Source organism: Solea solea, chromosome 5, assembly GCF_958295425.1.
Source record: "Solea solea chromosome 5, fSolSol10.1, whole genome shotgun sequence".
Classification (NCBI taxonomy): Eukaryota; Metazoa; Chordata; class Actinopteri; order Pleuronectiformes; family Soleidae; genus Solea; species Solea solea.
The window spans coordinates 5,785,528-5,808,031 of record NC_081138.1 but is presented as its reverse complement, the minus strand read 5'-3'; the positions used below and the strand labels follow the sequence as shown (position 1 = coordinate 5,808,031).

At 39.5% G+C, this 22,504-nt stretch overlaps 1 long non-coding RNA gene across 3 annotated transcripts in view; it reads left to right on the top strand.

The window, feature by feature from the left end:
* Positions 1-22,504, top strand: part of LOC131459895 (uncharacterized) — a 122,406-nt gene that overhangs the window by 35,543 nt on the left and 64,359 nt on the right. For all 3 annotated transcript variants that reach the window (XR_009240298.1, XR_009240296.1, XR_009240297.1), the window contains one exon: positions 4,695-5,066. This is a non-coding gene — a long non-coding RNA (uncharacterized LOC131459895). The remainder of the gene's footprint in view (positions 1-4,694; positions 5,067-22,504) is intronic.

Below are 22,504 nucleotides of genomic sequence, written 5' to 3'. Positions count from 1 at the left end.
TTAAAGCTCAAGCTGTATACAGTCCACATTATTCTGGTGACTTAAGGTGCAAACTGTGTAGCCTGTTATAATTTTACAATCTCAATACTCATCGATGTCAAAATGCAAGTTGATTATGTATCACCTTGACTTGTCTTTGCTGTTGCGACGTCCCAGATGTTCCCATTGTGGGACTAATAAAGGATTAATAGGACTAATATCTTATCATATCTTATCTCATCTTGAAATCTTTCACTCACTGGTTTTTGACCATCACATTTAAAAAAAAAAAAAAACAAGTCATAATAACATTGACAATGGGAAGGGTGTTAATTGCTTTTTTATGGCAGGTTCACCGAGGATCAATAATCTCAGGGGAACCTACTTATATCAGTGTTAAAGAGCTAGGCTAAAGAGAGGAGATGGGCTGAGCCCGTGTGAACAACAGTATGAAAAGAGAACAACACAAAGCAATAATGGATGGATGAATGAGAGGCCAAAAAACAATAAAAATAGCAAATGTTCAGGTGCTGCACAGGAAATAACCAAATTCAAAATCATTTCTTGTAAGAACCGCAGAGTGTTCAGCATCATTTTTTCAACTGCGTCCATTTACTGAATCCGTGTACCTGCAGAGGATGGTTGGAACGTTTCTGAAATCCACTTTGTACTGATGGCTCAAAACATATTTCCATGCAAATTCACTTCTAACTTTCCATGTGAATCTCAAAACGGACCGCGTATAAATTAACGAGAATGAGTCACATTTCAAACAAGATCTGGAGAATTATTGCCGGTGCAGAAATGGAAACGGGCGAAGCAGATAATTACATACTCATGAACACGGCGCTCATCACACACCACAGCAGCAAATAAAAGAGGGATATGATTAAGGTCACAATAACAATGATGATAAATGTGACGCAGCCTGCTGACTGCGCAGCACTTAGTCTGCCTCACACTGTCATTGAAAGGAAACAATAACAGGCGAAAACAATGAAAAACATCATTAACATTTAAAGGGACTGTATGTAAGACAGGTATTATATTAAGTCATAAAGATGACCATGATATGAAATCAGTGATTGATTAAACATGTTACACTGAAATACTGGCTTCATTCATAACAATGGTGCAGCCATTATATTCATAATTGCACTTTTTCATTTGTGGTCCGCAAACAGTGTTTGTGTATTGGTTTGGTGTTTTTGATCTGTTGCTCTGCAAACCAGCGTGGTCAGAAATGCATGAATTTTGCCAAACCCTAAGCCTCACTTCCCCTCTCAATATCGTCTTGACCATAGGGGAAGAAAAACATGGATCTGTAGTGGAGATGTGTTACGGAATAGCCAAGTCTCTAAGCTTCCTTGTCAGCTATTGCTCATGCCACAATACCGTTTAGCTCACGGAGCGTGCGAGAGAGAATTGAAAAAAAAATCATCAATGAAATGTTACTCTGGGGAAAAACAGGCCCTTAAAAGCTCCACGGAATTTTATTGATGGACAAAATGAGGACAGAAAGTGGGTTGATCTTCTTTTAAATACCGTCGTCTCCAGAACAATTTGCATCTTTTCAAAATACAACGTTGTTTATTTGACACGCGACGTGAATGTCAAGCAAGTTAATGAAACACGTTGTCTCCCCGTCTGTGTGGGTTTCCTGCGGGTTCTTCGGTTTCCTTCCACAGTCCAAAAATCCATGAATTTTGCCAAAAACCTAAGCCTCACTTCCCCTCTCAAAAACGTCTTGACCACAGGGGAAGAAAAACAAGGATCTGTGGCGAAGATGTGTTATGGAGTAGCCAAGTCTAGCGTAAAGCTATCCCTAACCCTGGAGTTTTAAAAAGTGACAAAACAGGAAGAACCCAATAGCCAGACTGGTTTCAACTGAGATAAACAAAAGGTGGCTTAGCTTAGTCGTATGTGGTCCTTTGGGGAGGTAGACAGCGGCAAAGCTGGTCCTCCTCAGCGGCCAGCTTGGTCATCGTCTCAGTCGTTTTTTTAAATAAGGGGGTTGAATCCAAGAGATAAGTAAAACTGGTTTCCAAATAAAAGGTGCGGACAAGTGTTCCTTTGAGCATGGAATATCATTATGGTTCTGCCTACTCCAATGATGCCTTTGAGTCAGTAGGAAATTACAGACGTTTACACGCACAGTTTAATCGAGCTAAAGCTGTGTTCCGACTAAGACAGGCAATTGGACAACTTGGCAAGTCGGAGTATACATGCCTCGATTTATTAGCTGAGTAACTCTCTATAAGTGGGTCTTCTCCGTAGCTTTAGCGCTAGCTGACACCATTGTGTTGTTTGTTCTTTTCCGGCAACAGTATTGCAGTTCATACGTCGTTTCATTCTTACTTCTGGGTCAAAGACTGGGGAGGATATTTTGGTGCATGCACAGAACACCAAGTCCAACTCCAGTCCGACTATGCGTAAGGAGTATAGTGATTGGACTATGAATTGCAATATCCAGGTATCGTCTTAATCTGACTAAAATCTAACTTTTAACATGCACATAAATAATGCACAAGATAGTGTTCCTAATAGCTGAGTTAAAGTATAAGCAGAACTGTGTGGAGACTTTTGTCACATGCATTCAACCGTTGCCAATTGAAGTGCACTGGTTAGAAGAAGATGCTATTGTACAGACTGATGTAAATACATGTAGGACCACTGCAGCTGACTTAAGCTTAAAAAGGTCATATAGACAGCTCTCAGTAAGACAATGAAAGGTGTCTGTTGTTTGGGAGGAATTAGGCACTGCAGTCATGAGCTAATCCAATATATTGTGGTCATTCTTTGCCAGTAATGAGCCAATGCAACCAAGAGAAGGACTCATGTCTTCCTGACACTAATGTAATATTTTAAAGGTCATTAGACAGATGAATTTACAATATGTGTCATCTTTGAGGGATGATCTTCAGAAAATGAGGTAGCGGCAGTATAGTATATGCTGTTTTCCTTTGTTCTCCTTAGCCAAGTACATTTGAATTAATCTCATCAAGGACTCTAGGGCCTTCTTCACAAAACCTTGATAATATATCCAGTGATGGAAAGAAAACTCTCCTCTCAAGCAGATACACTTTCCCTTTCAGGTTCTACAGTCATTACTTGTCTACCACATTGTCCTTTATAAACATAAAACAGATAATTGGACAATTATGTATGTGAATCTGTATGTGCATGATCACTAAGTAGTGTAAATGTGTTTACTTGTGTTCTACAATTTTTTTAATTGCGATTTCAGATTGAATGCCACTGGCCAGTGGTTTTACATATATCTCCTTTAATCGTCTTAAAATTTTTATTTTATTAGCAGTGAAATTGGACGGAAAATTGCTTCCCCAATGGAAACCAGGAAAGTAAGATTTGCAAAGAAAAAGTGGAAATACTTGAAATTGACAGTGGAGTGCAGTGAGGCTGGGTACAGAGCTGTGACCAGTGTTGAATCCACGTCAGTTGCAAAAGGAATGGCAGGTCAAAATGCTGAATAAAGCATCAAACCCCTTGACTGAGGCTGACAGGAACAGAAAAGTGGCCATGGCTTTGGAGACAGCTGAGATGGTCAGTGACACATTTCAGTTTCACAAAGTCAGTTTCAGCACCAGTGTTTCCACTATGGGCTGAGAGGCAAATCATGAAGAAATGATACAATGGCCGAAAAGAAAACCACAGGCATATTTAATAATAAAAAAAAACAAAAAACGTTTTCTTTTTTAACTCCACAATGCTCCCCAAAACTGTCTTTGTTTTTGTTCATGAATAACTGGTATCATGTAGTGCTTGATTTCTAATAACAGTCTCACACACACATACTGTATATATTATGCATGATAAAAGTCAGTTTTTGAGCATCTACTCCAGTATGGAAGGGGAAGGAAAGCGTTACCAAAAAGGCTACTCAGCTGTCGAAGGTTATAGGGCAAGCTGCTGTATGGGGTCAAAATCACCAGTGACTGTTGGCAGGAAATGGAAATCTTTGGCCTCTAATGTTAAAGTTTGATGTTTAGTACACCCACAGTCTACCCTGACCTCCTGCTCAACTGGCTTTGTCTTGCACTAATATATACAAGACGTCCACTAACCCACAAGTAGCTGTTTTTTTTTTTTGCAAATTCTTAGAAGAGTTTGCCAAAAAAAAATTTAAACCAACATAACATGAGTATATCAACCTTCTTGACATTGCACAAAATTTGGATATTGTATTGTATTATTTTATGAGTTATTCTTTGAAAATGTTGACACACATTAACACTAACTTTATTTGGCCATAGTCTGTAAGGAACAGTTCACATCTGTTGGAATGTTAATACATAGTTTTATTTATTAATTTCATTATATTTTTATCTCTAATCTCATTTGATTCTAGCCCGTTCAGATGATTCACATGGCTGTGGTTGTATTCATCAACCACAACAATAACTGGCAATAGTTGGATTATCACTACTTCATTTAAAATTGGCATTTATACTTTAAAGTGTTCCCTAAATATGTGTTGCAGATCTGCAGATTTTTTCCAGTTATGCTGTAGTTTTATTTCACATTTTACTCCAGAAAAAAAACTACACACATACAACAAAAAAGTCACATACTTGTGTCTGACATGTATCATATGTATATTCTCTACACCTTTTAGATTACCAATATATTCAGTATAGAACCTATACCTATTTGTTTCTGTATATCTGAAAAACGCGCTGGTCATGTCTGCACAGGAAGGGGATCAGTAGAGGCTGAGGTCTACCCCACCAGGCAGGATTCCAGGTGTAGGCTGTGTAAAGATGCCCCTGAGACTGTGTGTGAATCCTGGCTAAGAAGGCACACATGGAACAGCACGACCAAGTGGCTGGAATAGTTTACAGAAACATCTGCACAGAGTATGGACAAAGGTGGCTGACAGAATGACAGAGCTAAGATCCTATGGGACAGATCCGCAAGTCCCATGGGAGAGTGGTCCCAAAAGATTCCAAGAACGACATCTGAGATGCCTTTCCAGAAGAGAACAGTCCTGTAGGAACAGCTAAGATACTGTGCAGAGCTCCCAGACCTCTGGTAGAGAACCCAGGCTTGGATGAGACACCAAATGGGTAAGTGGGCAATTTAAATATACATAATATATATATATATATAAATATCATGCACACAAACTGTCCAACCACTGTGGTTTATGAGACACAAAAAAAAAGAAAGTTGCAGTGGTTCATCCAAATATTTCAGCACATTTAATTTCATTACAAAAGTGACTGGATTTTTGCACTTATGTTCTGCACTATTCTTTTGGTAAATCTAAAATCTGCTATAGCAAAGGTTCCTTTATTAAGGCACAACACAAGTTCTCCGTAATCGTCAACCAGTTTTTTTTTTACTATAAATCACATTTCTTATGTCATCAATACCATAAAAAAAAATGAACACCGTTCTCCACAGAAAACCCTGCGAACTGTGAGGTCAGATCAGGGCTCCAGTCAAGCCATGCATTAATTATGTCCTTGCGTGCATTGTACACATCCTAACACGATAATTATACTCCTGGGCATTTTGATACCGCGTGATGCTCTTGGCTGATAATGGAGTATTGTGTCACATAAGAAAAATCCCATCATTATCACGGTGTAGCACTGTAAACATTTGTCCAGGACAGGCTCCGGCGGGAGCGGTGTTATTGTTAGATATTCCTCCGCGCTACAGTTGATTTACCGCCTTCACGGAAGTAACAAATGCTCACAGGTATTAAAATAGATTCCAACTAAGAATGCCACTATTTGCCGACGCTCGAGCCAATCCTTCCTCGCGGAGAGACCTGGCAATATATTACTGCATGATCCACATAGTTATTGCAATAATCACATGGGATAATCACACCTCATTAGTTATATTTTATATTAATGGGGGCAATATAAATAAATTCCCCCTGTGTTTCACTATGGCCACGCAAGAAAACACATAGTCCCCTTATCTGCCTGCTAACGCAGTGTGGGTAAATTAGGAGGTTTGGAGCCTGCAGTGAATATGCAAACATTCACTATTGATTCTCCAAGTGGCTCTGAGCTGAGCATCTGCATACGCAACCGCGCGATGACAGAAACGATCCCAGCCGTACCCTAAATGACCCCCGTGTTCGGGCTTCCTCAGATGCTGATAGTCAAATACCACGGAAATGTTTTATTGATTAAAAAAAACCCAACAAGGCACGCGTGTGTTTGTGTGTGCACATATGTATGTGGGGCGTTATGCAATGTGGGTAAGGAGAACACGGAGAGCATAGCTTGGGAAAAAGAGGGTCACGGTCATACATATCCACACTCAGTAACAGAGCAAGGCAGACTGCGTGTGATGCTGGAATCTGTCAGATCTCCTTGCCCGGACTCACACTCTCTGTGTGTCCTGCTTGAAATTTCTGTTTGATTCTTCACTGGGGAGACGAGGCAGTCATTAATACGCCGCAATATCTTCCATGTCCTTTGGTGCTGAGGGAATCCTTTACCGCATCCCTCCTCCGACGTTATGTAAATCAAAATGTGCATCAAAAGCCATTTGCCACATTAAGCACAGCCTGCGAATATATGTGTACATGCAAGCAACCTTGACGAGTCTAAGACTCCCCGTTGTATTTTCCAAATTCCCTCACCTCATTTAAAAATCAACCATGCTTAGAAAAAAATGAAGACATAATCAAGCAGTTTGCTTTGAAAATCAATGGATTCGACTTGTTTACTTATGAATAAGAGAAATGTGCTATTTGCGTCCATCAGAAATTCTCAGTCTGTTATTTTCTATCCAAGACGTGCAGGGGGGAATCATACAATCATGCATTATTTAAACTACAACACTATAAGCCATGTTGCTGTACTGTATTCTGCTCATCTAATGACTGTGAGTGTCAAATATGCAGAAATGGCGCATGGTGGCTTCAGATTTTTAGCATTCTGAAGTCACTCCATGCAGAGATTTGTGTGTGACATTGATCCACAATAAAGTCAGATACTCAGTGGTCTGAACAAATACAACTACACATATGCAACTGTGAAACTGTGATTGGTCGAAATTGAGCTGCTGGTATTTGCTACTACACTTCGGTTGCTGTTCATGAATGTTGATGGTGAAAACCCAGTTTGTGATGAGGGGAAAACATGTTTTTTTTGCAAATGCAAAATGAAATTTAAAGACTGAATGTAATTTTCTTTATTTTGTAACATTTGTGGTTCAGTAATGTTTTTTACAGTTATGATAATTTGTCATTTCTGAGACCAATGTTTGGCTCATTATCTGTTCACATCGTGTAGACCTTGGGTCCTACTAACTTTTTTTGTGCGGCACTTCCTGTACAGATAATTTGGCTTTGGCAGTTGCTGGTTCTATTCCCTGCCAGGTCAAGGACTGGGGTACCCCTGAGCAAGGTATCAGATCCACATTGCTCGTTGTTAATTGACCCCAGCCATAGGGGGGCACAGTCAGTGTGACAGTCCCAAGCCTAGATAAATTGGAGGGTTGTGTCAGGAACGGCATGTGGCATAAAAATATCCGTGGATCCTCCACTGTGATGACCTCTACAAAGAGAGAAGCCAAAAGAAAAAAATAATGTATGGTATTCGCCTCCTTCATGTATCAGGAAGTGGCCTCATATACGACTGAATATAATCTTTTTAAATTATTTATTATATATTATTATATACATTATATTAGGGATGTCCCGATTCGATATTGATAATGGATATTGGTCTGATATCAGCCAAAATGGAGTATCGGATTATATCGGACTGCCTCTAAAATCTTCGATATTAGCGCTCCGATACAAGCAGTCCATTCCACTCCAGCACTTCTGTCCAGCAGGGCCAGTTGTGATCATGTGGGCTCTGTGTGTTGGATGCATGTAAAGCTACTGCTATTTCAGTGGTCAAACATTTTTCTTTAACATCTGAAATCAGAGGCTACGAAGCCGCACTGCGAGCACGACCTAGAAGTTAGCACCACACTTGCTTCATCCTGAGGGGATCTGCTAAAACAATATTATTTCATAAACCAGCGCCACCTGTCGACTTTCAACAGCCGCCGTTTGTTAATTATACCCCAAAAACGTGTGTTTTAAATGTCCTGAAGCTCCACACACGGAGCTAAATACGTCTGCAGCAGTCTACGGTCTCCGGGTTTACCTGCGGGGCGAGTCACTCACCCTGTGCGGGTTGGGATAATCCAAAATAGTGAAAACAAGGGGGGGGTTTGAAGACACTGAAACTCGGGTGCTCTGAAAACACCCCCATTAGCACTTGGTACTTTCCTCCTGATAAAATTAACCATAGACTGTATGAAATTAACATGCCAAAAAATCGAATATTGTTATGTTGAAGGTTAAAATTTATGTAACCCATTGGTTAATAATAAATGGGTCAGTTTTTCTCTGTTTAGGTAATATCACTTGATCAAGCCTATTTTAACATTCCACACTACAAAATAAGTAATTAAAGTATGTATGATTCGTGCTGATATCCTATTGGATCGATATCGGTATCGGTCAATACTCAAGGCTGCAATATCGGTATCGTAACGGAAGTGAAAAAGTTTATATTATTATATTATTTTGTGATGTCACAACAGTTGAATGAATTAATGAAATGGAATAATGAATTAATAAAAGTTGTCAGTATAACCCAGTTTTAATAAAAAAAACTATACCAACTGTTAACTGGGACCCCAACTTTATTTGGGACCTAATCTGGCCTTAAAAGTTAGGCCCAACAAGGTACAAGTACATTTTGATTGACAGCTTTTTAAAAACCCAAATCCATTTACAGCCCGCCATTATTCAAATGTGTGCACAAACCCAGCTCTTTTGCCTTTTGTCAAGAATGAGTAATTTATACATTTACATTAGGCCACTTGGAAGTTGGAACAAAGAAATAAAATAAGTCCTCTGTTAACATCGTAACATGTCAGCACTGTAAATAGGCCTAGGAGGAGGAGTTGGTTTGACTCTGGAGGTCTGAATCTGGTGCACCTGCAGCCATGGAGTGTGGGCATGAGGACTTTACACGCAAGCCAGACTTTGTGCCGTTTACGCAAGAATGGCCCGAGCCTGTGTAAAATGATAGAAATTAAGATCAGCAAAATACAGTCTATGCATCCAAATAATCTGATCTTTAGTCAGGAACAAAAAGAAACAATTCTTACACACTGGACCTGTCAATACAGTAGTTCCATTATCAAACTTTTCCTGGTCACAACATTTTCTCTGATATGTTCAGGATCAACGTATTTACAAGTCGCCAGATACGTAAATTAACATTTCACGATTGCGCTAATCGGAAATGTGATCCATTTGGAATACATTTGTGCTGAATCTGCCGACCATCGAGCGATGCCAATCTGCGTCGTCCATGTTGAGACCAGTTAGGGTGAGTTATTATGGGGCATAATTCAAAAGGCATTTCATCACAAGGATATCTGCAAGAAAACCATTTTAATGCTTAAGTGGATTCCTGTGGTGGATCAGATTGAGGCGGAGGTGGTTTGCCTGCAAGAGTTCACATGCACAAAAGGGACAAAATGGGTGAATAGATTGCTGTCACAGTTGGCAATTTCATGGCTTGATTGATTGCCAGTATATTGTATTGCTCACACTGAGGTGATTAATCTGTCTTTGTGTAGTTCAAAATCCCTGTGACTCAGATTTTTTTTTTCTCCCCCGTGTGACCAATTGTATGTCACTTTCCCTGTGAATCTATTGTTCTTTTATTAATTCCTCTTCAGATGCTCTTGTCTTTATTAATGATACACAAACACACACACTTCTGTGAACGAGCGAGTGTGTGTGTGTGTGTGTCTGTCCTAGGTGTTATTTACTCAGCCTCACGTACGTGCATGAGTTGGCGGTCCTTAATTTCCGCACTAATAAAAACCACTCGGAAATGCACGCGGAGAATGAAGCCTGTCTAAAATGCGCACAATTGGAATTTGTTAAATTAATGAGATGAAAAGAATATGAAAGGGCAGCAGCAGGTAGACCAGATGACGGGGTCAATGGGAGACACTATAAAACTGATTATGATTGATGATGACAGATGTGCAGGCAGGGGAGACCTAATTGGAAAACGAGTAAGCACAGTTAAATTGTTCATAGCCAACAAATAATAGTGATATTTCTCTTTTATTTGTAACATGTATATTTTGAGTGTATATGTAACATACTTCATATTTTCCTTAAAAAATAGCCTTAAGTATAAATGGAAAAACAACCTATAATCACAGTAGGGAACATATACAATCTTTAATTACATATCTGGCATGGGAGGCATGTGTTGAGGTTGAGCGTGCAACAGATGACTTCCGTCAGCTGTCGACTTGATTTCCTCGCATGACACCATGTATGCAATAATCTGTAGGTCAGAACACATTTTCATAAATAACTCCGCTCAGGATATTCGAACGCGGTGCAGGGAATTTCTCCCCGGGATTGTCGAGTTCACGAAAATAATTGGACACTCAGGCGAGTCATTTAGCTTAATCGCTTTCCAGTGGAGATTCTGACGCACCTCGATGTCACCGTTTCTCTGCACTGCTGCTTCGCCTGGAAACAGAAAAGGAAAATGAGCAGGACAACTTTTTGTGTGTGCTTCAAAATTAAATAGTGATGCACGATATCCAATATGTTGATATGGGGGAGAGTGCTTGGGCCAATAACTGACACAGAATATATAACATACATTATATAAAAGCAGACGTCAGTTTGGGGGTGGAGACCAAGGAGGGCACCGGCCCTGTTATGACTGGTCAATTTCAGTGAGATCACGCCCACAAAGAGGACTGTTAGACTGAAGCAGAGGATTTGTTAGGTTCATAAAATGGCTCTGACTCCAAATAAACAGTTGCACAGACAAGAACTCATATTTACGACGGAGTATTAGGGCCAAACAACAAAGAGAAAAAAAAAAAATGTAATGTTTCGAGTATGAAGTCCTAATATTACGAATCATAAGAATCCATTGCCATAAAGCGGTTGGGCCCTCTGTTATTGTACCGACGACTGCCACACTAATTCCTCTTCTTCGATCCAAAAATTTAATTATCAATCTAATCGTTTCTGGAGAACAAAACCTCTTTGAACAGCACGCAGATGTAACCGGCGGTAACCTTGCAGTCAACCACCACCAGCCATTTCCTCCTCCACAAAAGAGATGATTTCCTCCAAATCTGTGTGATTCTTCTTTCGAAACAAACTCAGTTTTTTGCACAATCTTTTCAAAGTCCTGATGCTATGATAATGTGGTAAAGTATTTCCTTATTGGTGAGCAGTTTCAACAGTGTTACTGTTATACAGTACTGATACTGTCTATATTCTTAATATAGATAATATACATTTTCAGTAATGTTATTTATTTGAGGTCTCTGTGCGTCCCACAATACATTCCCCAACATTGGTTCCTACACATTACAATAACAATATCCAATGTTACTTATGTTATAAAAATAACATCCAATATATGCTTCAATATAAGTTCTCGTCCGTGTAATTGTTTATTTCAGGACGTCTTGTAGTGAGGGCTGTCAATCAAATACAAGGAGTTCTTTGTGGGTGTGATCACACTGAAACTGACCAATGATGAAGCAATGATCTTTGAGGCCCTCTTTGGTCTCCACCCCCAAGACTGCACTTGTGAGCAGAGCTTAGTTGTTTGTCTCTCTCACTTTTGACATAAGTGACGCCGTACAAATCATATCAATTTACAATCAGTCATATCGTGGCCTGTTTGCTGATATCTGATAATACATTTTGAAATATCAACCGATATTGTGCTGATAATATAGTGTATCCCAAAAATCAAATACTTACATAATGTGAACAACAATAAAACTCTGACACTAGGAGTATACTGGATGTGGCCTCCACTGGCTGGGATAATAATATTAATAAGGAAAATTACAATAATAATGTAAGTAATAATAATAATATAGTAAGAAGAAAAAGACACAGGTTACCTTGTGCATGTCCTGAGACAATGTGGCAGGGAATGCTTAGTAATTCCAACTTCCTGTTCTTGGTTTCTAACCCTTTTTTGGACACTTACTTACTTCAATCATTGAAATGCCAGTTCAGTGATTCCCAGTTGTTATTTTCCTGTTTTCTATGTGATTCCCGTTTCTTTTATTCTCTGTGGGAGGACAATTGTAGAAAAAAGTTAAATATTCCAGAAAGTAGAAGCACTCTGCAAATGACCGTGTTGCTTCACACTTCCACGTGTGTGTGCATGTGACAAATTTACTGTAGTAGCGGTGCCACCTAAAAATAGAGCTCCCCCAAATGCCATGATATAGTTCAGCGATACAATATTGATGAAGAAAACAAGCATTGGTGACTGACTAATACATTTCCAAAAGTTAAAAAGCAAACTCATACAGTATATTGATAATAAAAATAAAGATAGTACACCATTTAAAAGACCTGGAGACCTGAATCTAAAAATAGACTAGTGTAAGATAATTTCACTCTTCCTTAGTGCCACAGGGCCATTCAAATATACTTGGTTTAATTTCTGGATCATTTGTAATTCCCAAATTGCAGCACGTGGTTAAATGTCTTGGTGGGACTTTGAAGCCCGGAGCATGTCTTCCTCCTCATGTCTGACAGAATGCACACATGGATTGAAAAGGGATTGAAATCCCACAAGGAGTACGAACAGAAACTTGCGTGATTTAACATGACTTCAGACATGAAGGTGGACAGTCGACACCGTCGGTTAATAGCTGTCGTATGTGCCATGTTTTGTGCTGAGAAATGCGAAATACTGTGGGTGAGGTCATCGCTAAGGAGACGCAATCGACTTGACTGGCACAAGTTACCGTTCCAAACAAAAACATCACGACATCGCGTCTGTTTACCCCTCACGCTACAGGATGAAATTGTAAGGTACCCAGAATTGGGCCAGGCGTTATTCCGGACCTTAACCACTAAATGCCTAACCCTAACCTTAACCTAACCAAAATGCAAAACTCATTCCTAAACTTAACCAGTTCCTCAGGTATGAGGTTCTGCCTCATTAGGACCAGGTTTTGGTCTCCATGAGGACTACTGGTCCTGACAACTTCATTGTTTATGCCACAAAAAGGTCCTACACAGGTGACAAATACAAGTATACACACATACACAATAAACCATGAACACAAATTATTAAAATTATTAAAATAACAAGATTATGACTCAAAAAATATATATATAATGAATTAATAATGATAACATTGGCTCTTATTTACTGAATTAGTTGGTTAATCTTCCTAAAAGTTACCATTTGTGCTCCATCTTTAATCATAAAAAAGGTCATCAAATCCATTGGCTCAAACACAGAACATGATTAACCTTGTTTGCTTCTATCAAACTAAGCTCTCCAGAACGAAAGCTCCTAAGTATCTTTTTTCAGGTGAATGTCATACACGCCTGTATAAAATAACTTATTATCTGTGTATGCACACACTGTGTCTGAGAACTTACTGAAAGCTAAATCACTCTGCAAGACTAATGACCATACAGCCAGTCACTGTGTGTGTATGTGTGTGTGTGTGTGTGTGTGCACAGCGGTTTACCAAAGAAAAATAAAAGGACAAGCATGACTGCAACAGAGCAGAATGTATGGATTCCAGCAAAAACTAGAAGCTCACAAGCCAGAGAGGTGGTGCGTGCTATGAATGGATGAACTTGGCACACTTTATGTGGAGTTCTGAGATCAGCAAGCACCATTTGTGATAATCAATCGATCAGGAGCCCATTGAGTGATTCCAAGTGAACTGAATGAACATAACAGATCTATTATAGTATTGTGTTCTGTGGCGTTTTCCCCTTTTATTGGCCACTGAATGTGTTTGTCAGTTTTAATCTGTGACTTCAGCACTAGACAGGAGGACTGTTGGCTCTCTATTAGTTTCTGGGCCATGGTCACTCAAACGTGAAGTGTGTGTGTGTCTGTGTGTGTTTGTGGACAAAATACAGTTGTTAGGACAAAAAAAACCAGATAAACACAAGGTATTGAGGACATTTTTTGAAAGTGAGGACAATTTGGCTGGTCCTCATTTTCTGTTACGACTTAAAATGTCTGTAAAAGGTCTCGTGACTGCATTATGTCCTCTCTAAGAATGTGTGTTTTGTGTATGCGTGTATGCTTGAACACACATATTTGCGATGGACCAGAAAAACGTAGACATTTTGACTGGTCCTCACATTTCCAGCCAAATTAAAATGGTTGCTCATGGGTTAAGACTTGGTTTTCGGGTTAGGGTTATAATTGGGTTTGGGTCACGTTTAGGTTAAGGTCTTTATTTGTGATGGTACAGGTTTTAATTTAGAAAAAAAAAATCATTATTTTTGCACACACACGCCAATTAGTGATAGTGAATTTGACCTCTGCATTTAACCCATCCTTATTACACACCAGTAGTGAACACACACAAGCCAGGTGCAGGAGCAGTGGGCAGTACTTATCTGCAGCCAGAAGACAATGGGGGTCTTGCTCAGTGGTATCCAGCACTTTATCTGTCCTTGGATTTGAACTGGCAACCCTCCTGTTACAAGTCCAATTCCTTTCCATTTGGTCAGCAGCTGCCTGGGTAAGGGCAAGGGGCATTATGTCTCTGAGTTGTGTGAGAATGTGTGTCTGTGTTTGAAAGAATGAAGGCAAGAGATGAAAGGAAAATCGCCGCCACAGCAGACAGACATCAAATATGCTTGAATTTAAATTTAGTTTTTTGTGGTTGGTACAAAAGAAAAGTCAAACGACGAGGCAGAATGTGCAAACTCTCTCTCTCTCTCTCTCTCTCTCACTCGCTCTCTGTGTCCAACAGAAGGCTGAAAATTGAATGCCACAAAATGATATTGATTATATGAATAATGATATTGTATTACCTATTATCTCTCAACCTGGCATGATATGAGGGGCTTTTCAATCAATATGAAATGAAGTAGACCGATTAATTGGGTTGATTTAGTTAATCAGCCATTATATGGACATTTACACAGTTTTGTTCTCAGAAACTTGATAAATGCTGCTAATAGCACTAAAACTCTTTGTGGACAAAGTTTGATCTTTTGTATATTTAGTGTTTTGTTTATACTTTTAAGTGCAGTGCACAGCATATTATAAGTGTTCATTAAATGTTTATTCAAGGAGCAATTTTGTGTATCATTTGTTTAATATTAATTAATAAAATTGGCCAAAAATGTGCATCATATAATCATCAGCTGCCAATGTTTCTGAAGCTTGTCATCCGTATCTGCCATAGAAAGTCAACCTTTAATATTATATGCACTCTCCACGTAGTTTATATTAACTCACTGCAAATAAAATGCAATTTCGCAATTTTATTTGCGTTCGGTCTTCACTTCAATTCCTCTGAGATTAAAAATAATTACTGGCAAGAAACTTGATGCATCAATGATACAAGTCCTTTCCTTTCGCCTTCACCCCTCTAGGGGTGGCCACAGTGTATGTTCCGCATATATTTGATTTATGCCGGATGCCCGTCCCATTTATCCCAACTTGGGAGCAGCATGAGAGTGGGATTGGGTACCATGCTCAGGGGTACCCCAGCCCTTGGCCTGGCAGGGATTCCAACCTTGACGTTGTTTGGATATGAAATGTAAGTGATATCGGTAGAAATGTGACAGAAATGTAACCTGTGAGTTACTCTGGTATGGGTTTTGGTTGGCCCACCATTTGTTAGCATGCTGTTGGTATTGGCTCCTCCAGCGGCCAATCAGTTGCTGAACCTGTTCCTTACCTTGACCCAATCAACTGCACCTTCCTCCTGTTCTGAACACACCCAGGAACTTTTGAATCCAAACAAACTCTTCTGTGTTGAGACTAGTTTTCTGGAAACCCTTGTATGACCCTGGACTTTTTGTCAGTCCCAGCACTGGGTGAGTATCATCTCACATCTTGGCTACAGCATTACTGTCACTTTAGCAATGCTAAAGCTAATCAGCTATGATAACAAGACTGTTGCCACTTGCTTCCCTGATCCTAATGATCAGTTCTTTCAAACCGTCTTCACAGTTTTCACAGTTGTTCAATTCACTCTTGTTTGTGAACTTTAGATCATGGAACAGTATTGGAATTCCTCATGCCTGACATTAAGTGGGTCATGTTTCTCAGAGCCTAATTAGATGGTGAGCTAAAGGAAGAACCTTGATGAAAAGAGAGATGAAAGAATTCATCGAATGCTGACATCAAGTTGGATTTTCCCATTAAGGGATTTTGGTTTGGGTGCTAAGTGTTTTCCTCAATTTCTTTTGTGAAAGATTTAAAGATGAAGGTTACCAATAATAACAATAATACATGTATTGTATTATTGCATGAATCAATCAGATTTGAATTTGAAATTAATGAATTGAACTTGAACAAATAACTTCACAACAAATTGGGTTGAAATAACATTTTTTTTTTTTTTTTTAAATCAAAGGTTCAAGTTATGAGTTATTTCTGCACAGTATGTTACGTATGTAATGTACTTTGAAATTCTGTGAAATATTGGGACAAATATCATTATTGCGATATAATGTAATGTTAAGACCATATTGCCTTTTTTCACTTGATTGGGCCCATACTGACCAGACAAGATGTTATTTAAAATTTAAAATGTAGACGGGTGAAACCAAACATGAATTCAAAGACAGGTGCTGGTAATATTCTCGTATTGTTTCAAGTCTCAGTAACTTCCTGGCAACTGGACGCCCTCCAGTGTGCTGAACTGAGATTTTCAGAACTGGGTTTTAATGCTAATGGCAGCATTTTTATATATTTTATTTCCCCTTTAAATAAAAAAATAAAAATCTGAGATGATATGTTAAGTTAAGGGATAACTAAAGCCCCTCTTCTGAGGCTTTTTTATCTGAAAAAAAGTGGCTTATGGGTTTAGTTGGTTTGTGTCCATGCTGCATGGCTTTTGTTTGGTCATCCTTTCATAAATAAAACAATTTACATATGAATGTTGCAATCTTCAAATCCAACCATCAGAGTTCCCTCTAACTGTGGGCTCAAAGTCGGTATGCCTTTCCATATCATTGGCTACGTCAGTCTTCTCTGCATATGGACATTGTATCAGTGGGGGTAAGATGGCCGCTGACCTCCATGTAGAGCCAGCCAGCCAGTCAATGTGGCCCATGCTGCTTTTCTAATAAGCTTAAAAAAAAGAAAAATTATATTAAATTTCTAATGGAATCCCAATGCAGTGTATTATGGCCAAAGGCGGGAGCCCCCCCACTCCCTGTGTGCCTAACCTTTCTTTTAGTGCTTTTTTGTGTATATGCTAAGCAGGATATACTCCCCTGTGTGAGCTTGGCTCCAGCTGCTGGAGGCATTGCCCACCTCCATTCCTGCTTCCTGTCTGAGCAAAGAGTCACAGCTAAAGTAGCGGCCAGTCTACAGATGAAATGTGCACTACTCAGTTTTGATTTAAAAACACAAATTATGCTCTGGAGACATCGGCACTCCCCATTACCCCAACATTTTTAAGCCCTGGAAGGGGATGGAGCTGGTGGTGCTGGTGGTTCCATTTTTATTTGAAAAACTAGGGCTCTGCCCTGTGATGGACTGGCGACATGTCCAGAAAGTACGCTACGTCAGCTGGGATTGGCTCCAGCGGCCCTGCGACCCTTATGTATGAATGACAATGAACTCTATGACTGCATTTTAGTACCGGCAGAAGAGTCCTGTTACCCACATTTACTTCCTGATTGTTTTTTCTCAGCCATAACTTGATTATCGGCTGTCAAAGAGAGGCTCCATTATCACTAACTTCCAATTTCACTTTCACCTTCTCATCACACCTGGAACCAAAAATCAATGTTCTTGATTTTCTCCATTGTTGTTTCTTGTTACTAGTATTTTATGACACAAAATCAAGAACTGCCCACTGTACACATATTTTCAGGTGTCTTAGGATGGACGCAGATTACCTCTGATACTGAGTTAAAAAGCTTGTCTGGGTTCATAACTGTATAATAATATGAATGTAATTTTTCTTCTTTAATTATTCATCTGATGTTTACGGAGCCCAGGAGGTGACATAGATGAAAATAGTTTTTAAAGCATGCATGCACGAGATAATAAGTCACATGTGCGTGTTACTAAGTCGCGCTTGCGAGATAGTAAAGTGTGCAATTTAGTACCCTAACCCTTTTTGTTTAAAAGAAAATCAACAAAAAAAAAACATATCTGTCATTTTCCAGAAAGAAGTGATTGTAATTGTTCACATGTTTGACCGTTGTTGTCTGTTTTGATTCAACAAAGCGCTTCGACTTTTTTAAAGTTGTATTTTTAAAGTGTGTTACGTCAGATTTAATAGCCGGATATACACATTGCCTGTTTACGCTAACACAGGATGTTAACAGTTGCTAGCACAACAAGTGAGCGCTGCAGGGAGCATTTTAGGACAACCGCCAGATCAATAAAAAACACTAAAATGACAATTTGTTGGCACAAGTAAATAAAATCAACACTAACAATCAACAGTCATTACCCTAAGGACCTTAACAATTGTATTGTCACAAGTTGTGATATAATATTTAGGAAAATAAATGCTTAGATCCTTTCGGAGTTATGCTAGCTTAAATGTTGTCCGCCTGCGACTTATTATCTCATGCGTAAAAAAATACGTCTATGTCACCTCCACGGCTCTGTAAATGTTTGCTTTTTAATAGGAATGTAATTTTTCTTCTTTAATTGTTTGTCTGATGCTTTGGATGTATCTATTAACTGATGAAATGCAAATATATTGACATGTAGACAACTGCATAGATCTAAATGCACTATACAAACCGACCAATGACCCTTTTTTAAATGTTAATAATCAGTTTAATTTCGCTGCTGTGCTGTTACTTCCTCACTGCCTCTTTAAACTCACATTAAAGGCTCACGTGAGACTAATCTTGCTGTCGTGTTACCTCACTTAAAGTCCAAATGATTTGACTAAAGCACTTAAGGCATTAAGGAATGAGAAAGTATACAGTATGTCTCAGAAATGCTGTTTTAGTTCGATCCACCGTGTTACCACAGAGGCTTGCTAACTGAGAACTGAGCCCAACGATATTTTTCCACTTTACATTTGCAGTGTTACAAATGTTAAGTCATACATTAAAGGCCTCGATGCGTTTTTAAGTGAACACAGTGACAGGTTTGTAGATCTGAACTGATTGGTGTGATAAGATGTAAGAAGTAAGAAGTATCTTCCCAGCCCTTGTCTTTCTTTCTTGTCTTTCAGGCTGTATTCACAGGCAGTGTCTCTCTGTCTGAGTCATAGAAAAACAACTTTGACCCTGTTCAGTATTAACATCTGTCCTGAGGTTTCTGATCACAAGTCTCTGTTTAAGTATGCCTTGCAAAATCGCAGCCTTAACATTTTGGCTGAGATTATCCCTCATCACTCTTCATCATTAAACTACTTCTGTTTGAGATATCTGGGTCTCCTGAACCTCCTTCCAGCACCTTTATTAGATTTTTACATCACATCTGTGAATTTGTTTTACTGAGGTACTTGTTTAACTGCGACTGGGTCAAGTAAAGCTTTTAAAACTGAGAAGAGCAATTCACAAGTGCAGGTGTTCTTCTGTATTTATTTATGTGTTCCTGTATTTAATTTGTGCTTTAGCTGTGAGGGTTTTGCTCTAGCTCAGTCTTGTTTTGGACAGTATTTGCAGCTCGTATTTTCTTAATATTTCTTCTTAAAAGTAAATTCCAAAACGCCAGCAAGTCATAAAACACCGGCAAGTCCCAAAACGCTAGCAAATCTCAAAACATTTGCGTTTGCCCCTCTCGGCCAACAGAAACGACAACAGAAGCGTACTCAAAAACGGAAGTGTTTGGGTCTGCGGGAGCTCCCGTTTTCATGCAGCTATAAGACCAGTCGTTACGATGCTGGGGGATTACTTAATTGTTACTTTATTAAAAGACCGTTATTAAGAGGTTATCCGACTGTGGTCAAGCTATCCGACACTCGTTTCTCTGTAGTCAAACTACCTGACGCTGGATTTTAACGCCTGAATTACTAAGGGACTTGCAGTAATTATCCTGCTCCTCCTCCGTCAAGCTTTTAAGGACATCGACGTCCGGTTTTCAAAATAAAACATTCAGCTCACCGTATCTACACGTTTGAAAGCACACCTCCTCGCAGCAATGTGTCAGCCAAGGGGGGCAAACGCAAATGTTTTGAGACTTGCTGGCATTTTGGGACTTGTTGGTGTTTTGGGACTTGCTGGCGTTTTGGGACTTGCCGGTGTTTTGGAACTTGCTGGCGTTTTGGGACTTGCCTGTGTTTTGGGACTTGCTGGTGTTTTGGGACTTGCCGGTGTTTTGGGACTTGCCGGTGTTTTGGAACTTGCTGGCGTTTTGGGACTTGCCGGTGTTTTGGGACTTGCTGGCGTTTTGGGACTTGCTGGTGTTTTGGGAATCCGCAGCGTTTGTGAATATGCAGCTCGTTTCTCCTCCTGCATGTGTTTTGGGTTGTTGCAGTGCGTTTGCCCCTGTCGGCCACCATACGTTTCCCTACCAAACTGCTAGATAACAGATTACCAAATGAAACCCATTATAAAAATATCTTGGTGAATATCACACTCCAGGCCATCATGCAATGGGATCACACCAGCTGCCACACACATTTTCATAATCGGACCCATGACATCAGTGGTTTTCAAATGTTGTATACCAACTACCACCTCAGGAAATGTTGAGCTCTTGAAGTCACACGATTATCACCAATGTTAAAACACAGTGAAATCAAAAGTCGGCTAATCAAATGAAAGTCAGCTACAGACTTTTTGACAGGAGGCAGATTTATTCCCAATAAGATCATTTGCTCTCTCCTCATCCTCCTCTTATTCACCTACTTCAAACACTCGTACAGTGAAATTAGATAAAGATGGCGCGAGAGATAAGGTGACTGTAATTATTAGTATTATATAATATTTGTATTTATTTTTTATTTTTTTGTTATTTTTTGGAAATTTTGAGAGGAAGCTTGCATACATGTACCACAGTTTGACAACCATGCTAATGGACATTCCTACGACTTAACATGAATTACATGAGTTGTCTTAAAGTTTTACTAATCTCCTCAGCCTCTTTTTTTTAGCCATAGAAATGCTATTTGTTGATCCAGGTGCAAATCTTCAAAGAATATACTTTTTCTTGAAGTGCGTTGTAAGCAATTGAGAGTCTCAACTCTCGGAGCACCTTGTGAGCAGTGAGGATTTTTAACACAGTTACAAACCCTGGTGGAAATATATTAAATAGCCACCGGGGGGTGACTCTGTTGGTTGTAAAAATAACCTTTATGTTTGAATTGAAGGCTAAAGGGAAAATTTAACCTGCTTTTCACTTGATTTATAACATCAGTAAACATTTTCTCAGGTCTTTTTCAATAGAACATATCATTTTTTTATTATTATGTTCCTGTTAAGACAAAGAGACAATAACATTATCACCTATGACTGGACACCAGTGTGATTGACAGCTGGTGTTGTCCAATAGGAGCCTGGTTGCAGATGACGTCTGTGAATTTCCATTTGTAAAACCTCCAAATTTCAAGGCCTCAAAATGGCAATTCCGATTCTAACTGATGATGTTATGGCAAGCTGCCACTTGTTTGGACCAAATCAAACCCATTGAACCTGTAACGGTGCGGCTGCCCGTTACCGTGGTGCACGGAGTCACTTAGGCGCTCTAAGCGGGGAAGCGCTGGGGTGGTGAGGGACAGAGGTCTCGCTGTGGAGAGTTCGGTATCCTGGCAACGGGATGCCGCAGCAACACGGATTGGGAGCCGGGCGTTTGGAGTGGCCAACTGAACATTGGGAGGGACTTTCAGTCTGAGGATTTGTGTTAGCTGTTCAAACAAAACTCACCGGCATGTAGTGGCGTTGGTTCCGGACCGCTGGCAAAAGACCCGACGCGTTCTGCGAGTTACGAACATTTAAAGGTGGGGCCAAGTGAAGGACTGGAGGGGTGTTTGGGGAATTATAATGTGTACACTATAATATAGAATATTTATTGATGTTTTTTTCGGTAGTAAACTAGTTGAAATTAGGTAGGATCAGTATTGTTCATGTTTGGGGTTGATTCGTGGGCTGGGGGGATTATAATGAATATAATTGATTTTTAGTTGTAATGGTCTGGGCCACAGAATATATATCTATCTGCTAAAGAGGGGGTAGAGAAGAGTGAGCTCTACAGAGCTGGGGACAACACCTGCACAGAGGTTAATGTCAGACGTACTTGTTGATTTTGAATTTTCTTTTTTTGTGGCGGACAACTTTCGTGATTGATTCATCACTTATTGTTTTGGAGGGTTTTTTTGTTTCTTTTGTTTTCATTATTATTATTTTGTTTCTTCTTTCTCCGGACGACAATTTTTTTTTGTGCTGCTAAACAGAAAATACAATCAGCCATCTACAGCATCCTTTTTTTGGTGTCCCTATCATTTGACACTCTGCCAACCAGGCAACAGAACCCCTAACTTGGTTCTCAAGCGGTAAAGATTTGTAATAAAGAAAACACAA